At 39.8% G+C, this 4,327-nt stretch overlaps 1 pseudogene; it reads right to left on the bottom strand.

The window, feature by feature from the left end:
• Positions 1-2,233: 2,233 nt before the first annotated feature.
• Positions 2,234-3,264, bottom strand: LOC147689486 (zinc finger BED domain-containing protein 6-like; annotated as a pseudogene).
• Between the last annotated feature and the right edge of the window lie 1,063 nt (positions 3,265-4,327).

Raw genomic sequence — 4,327 nt, 5'->3', positions numbered from 1 at the left:
CTCGTCATTCATCTTGGTCCTCCCTTCAATGGACACTCTGCACATCATTCTTGGATGCCGCTGGCTGGCTGATGAGGATTGGTAAGGTAAGTGTGAGTTGTAGCTCCAAGTATAATAGCACTGGGTAAAAGGCCGGCCTGTAAGTGTTAATGGAAAAACAAAAGGGGTATTGAAAAATAAATGAATAAAAAAAGCATCAATTACGGTGTAGTGCAAAAAGACAAGACTCTTGAGCGAGAACACTTTCAGACTGAGGCGGCTTGGATATATTGTAACTATTCTAGTATTTATCTAGTACCGAAAGAACGTGAAGAGGAGTGAGGTGCACCACATAACACAGAACATATCCTGTTCTTGAATAACTAGGAGCAAAGAGGGAAAACCATCTCCTAGAAACATCCCGCAGCCAAGGTCTGGAATCACGAATCGAGCTATCATGAGCTTAGCGCGATGAGATTGGAGCGAACAGAAATTTCAGTACATGGGGGTAGAGTCATCAACTTCAAATACAAGTACTCGCCAGGAGAGAAGTTTTGATTGTCTAAAAAAAAAAAAAGCTCTTCTTTAAATAACAAGGAATCCATTGGATTCAGAGAAGTGACCCCAAAGAATCACTGTCCTGAAGAAGGTGTCTCCACATCCATTGTCTCTAAACACCGAAACGCATCGACGCACTTGTTTTATGTATAGAATCCAAACAAAGCCTAGGAGGCCTCAGATAATCAGAAAGTGTGGTACTGTAGGTCTTACACAAAAGATAGAAGGCTATTGGATCTCAGCAAGGTTTAACAAGAGCATTAGATTTTCTTAACATAGGGGGAACTAGTATCAATTGTGGTCTTGTGTTATTTTGGAAATGTTTTTTGTAAAATGCTTTTGTAATGAAATTTGATAGACACATTGTTTTTATATTATGTATTGTATTTTATAATGTCTTGTTAATGTACATGTTTTCAGGAATATTTCTGAAATTTTAAAACTGGTACAAAAGATAATATCTTTTTTAATAACATTTTTTTGTAAACGTTACATTTTAGTTGGCAAATATATTTGGGATTAACCCTAAGGCTCAATGATATATTGGTATGAAAGAATGAAAGAATGATGTAAACAAGAATATACTGCGGTTTCCAGGGATTTCCCTTTCTGGCGTTATTCTAGTATTTACACAGCATTAATCTACAAGAACAACAGGACAGGAGCCAGCACAGAACAGGCCCACGGCACCAGGCCATGACCCAAACTCCATTTACCTTAATTTTTGACAGAGCCAGACAAAAGTCATATACAGCAACCTAACATTTTCCAAATCAAGTGACTAAATCAATGCACCACTGTCAGTCATCATACTACTATTCGACTCCACTACTGCATGGACATGTAGCCTAGGTCTGCTGTGGTTCTTGTTGAATGGTTGTGTTTACCTTTTATGCCAGTTCATGAAACGCAGTTATTCCATCAATCATCTCAGATCCAATTGACTGACTGTGTGCAAAGATAGTATGGTCATTATCATGGTGTGGTACCTGTTGTCCAACAGACAAACACCAAGTAAGCCTGTAGTAAGTCCAGACTGCACCTGCAGTAGTAGGAGTACAATTGGTTATTATTAAACAACAAGGAAAAATTGACTATCACTTTGGTCACTTTTACTTTGTTATTATTAAGTAATAGTATAGTTTGACTTCATGCACATTTGCTCAGAGTCAGCAAGCATCCAATGCAATGCATGGCATCATTCATTAATCATCATTCATTAATCATATACCTGTCTTAGCTCTTCTCTTTGGCTGTCAGATCTCCTTCTGAAAGTGATGACGAGTTTACTTTAGTTTTGGATGCCTGCTCGAGGTCTGACAGTGAAGAGTTGTGGATGCCCGCAGACAGAGGTGGTAGCCTTATGACAGTGATGAGTATCGGATTGGAAACAAAACAGAAGATGGCTATAGTCATGTACGTTTAACTTGTTATGGAGGGACTGTTAGAGGCTACATTATTGTCCTATTCTCCATCTCCATCCAATGTCTGGCAAGATAGACATGTACTTAGGGTGAGTCAGGAAGATGGAGCAGGACTCTGAGGAGTGGATTGGACAGTTAAATGCACAGACATGCAACTCCAATAGGTAAATAAGAATAAGAGACAGTGGTGATGGATTTGTTGTGATTTGATTTGAACCAGAAAGACAGATATACACAAAATTAAGGAAGGGAGAAAGTAACAATTCGAAAGCCTAGATGTCAGGGAAGAGGAGCTCGTCCTCAAACTCTGGTGGTTCGGACAGAAGTAGGTCATGTAACCCACTACTTATGTCTTCGGATTCGCTCTCCTCTTCCTACTGTGATTCACGTATTTTGTAGTCTGGTGGTATGAAGTGCTGATTCATTTTGATAATGGTTATCCTCTCCACACTTTTGGGCAAGAGACTGGTCCTTTTCACAGTTACAATGGCACCAGCAGCACTGAAAACACGCTGAGAAGAGACACTTGCGACAGGGCAAGTCATATACTTTATCTCCAGCCTGCTGAACACTGGCCATTGGCTTCTATTCCCATACCAATACAACAATGGGCTTTGCTGCATGAAGACCTCTGTTGTGTCATCCAGATAAGCCAGGACCATCCGCTCAATGTTCAGGGGTGCTCTGATTTGCTTGACCTCTTTTGACTTTTCATCAGCAACGGACTTACCCATCCCTTTCTATAGAAACCAAGCAGTTATATTTTTTGCTGTGTCTGATGAATCTGATCCTGTTGGTGCTGTTATTGACTTTATTGGTAGTGGTGGTGACTGCTGGGAAGCAAACACACTGCTCTCATTCCCTGAAGAAGAACTTGACTCTGGATGCCCTGTAGTACTTGCTCTGTCCTGGGCTTGCACTGGCAGGCCTCTAATTGGGAGCCGCTCATTTTCTAAATCAGCGGCTTCCTCAGCTATTAAAGTATTTTACTCTGCAACATCCACTTCTAAAAAAGGAACTACTGCATTACTGTTCAGAAATAATTTGTACCATGGATCCAAAATCGGGGCAGTAATGTAATGTCGATGTGAAACAATCTTATTTTGAATCCTCTTATTGTCAGATAAGCGGACGGGTAGGCGTTCGCCAAATAACATGCGTCTACTTTGTCTTCCGCACTTTCGTATGCTTCAGACACCTCCTTGAGCTGTTGCTCTATCATGTACAACAATGGGATAGCTTGGCCCATAGTACAGTCCTCCCTGCTGACTGCAAGTATGAAGACCTCAAAAGGAATTAGCATCTCTGTCAGGCATTTAATGAGGTCCCATTGCCCCATCTCAACGGTCATGGATTTCACAGTAGGATCCCCTAATCTTCTTGTCATGACATAAACTTTAAGTGGTATGTACTTCTCAAACAGAGGATCAAGCATGTAATAAGTTGAGTTCCAACGTGTTGGCACCTCCTGGATGAGTGCTTTGAGTGGCATTTTATGCTCACATTGAATGACCCTTAGCTGCTTCCGGGCTTTATAAGAGTGGTTGAAATGTGTGCATATTCTTCTGCAGGTGATCAGTAAGTTGCTGACTTTGCTTTCATTTTTCAGAAAGTCTTGAACAACAATGTTAATGCAGTGTGCCAAACACGGGACCCTGAAATAGCCGCCATCTTTCATGGCCTTAACTACATTACTATTGGTAAGACTAGCCTGCGAGGTTAGTCCAATCATACATTGTTCTCTCGGTGTAATCCCACACCTGTTCAGTTTTTCAATTTAAATTAATTAATCATACCATCACTTTTCATGCTTTTTAATTTTTCTTAATTTCAACATGGTTCATTTTGTTTCTCGTAAATCATAAGTTCATCACAATCACTTTTTTGAACATCATATATATACATTCAGTTAGATAATGTTCTCATATCATTTTATGTTTCAGTCAACATTAACATTTAGCACGCCCGATGCATTTCGGTACCCAAACGGTACCTTCCTCAGGAATTCTGGAAGAAAGAAATGAAAAATATGTTGATTGGCATGTGTGCCCATGGTGGCTGGTGATAAGTCTAATACAATGAGAAAATTCATACCTCAATTTGGTTGATAATTGTGGAATCTTGCCTAAAGGTAGAAAAATATCTGTATGTAACACATGCCTTCTAGCGACATAGTTTTAAACTGTAGCACTTTTAGGTATTATCTTACCTGAGAGTACTTGGGATTGATGTAAATTTGTGCTGTAATGAAAAGCCACATATGTGGTCTGTTAATATGCTGCCTATTTGGGTCATAACATTCATTTTAATACGCAAAGAAAGTAATTTGCATATTTGAAATACGCAGCCTACCTGAATATTCAATC

Source organism: Lissotriton vulgaris, chromosome 10, assembly GCF_964263255.1.
Source record: "Lissotriton vulgaris chromosome 10, aLisVul1.2, whole genome shotgun sequence".
NCBI lineage: Eukaryota > Metazoa > Chordata > Amphibia > Caudata > Salamandridae > Lissotriton > Lissotriton vulgaris.
The sequence above is the reverse complement of the archived record's forward strand: the minus strand, read 5'-3'. Positions and strand labels throughout refer to the sequence as shown.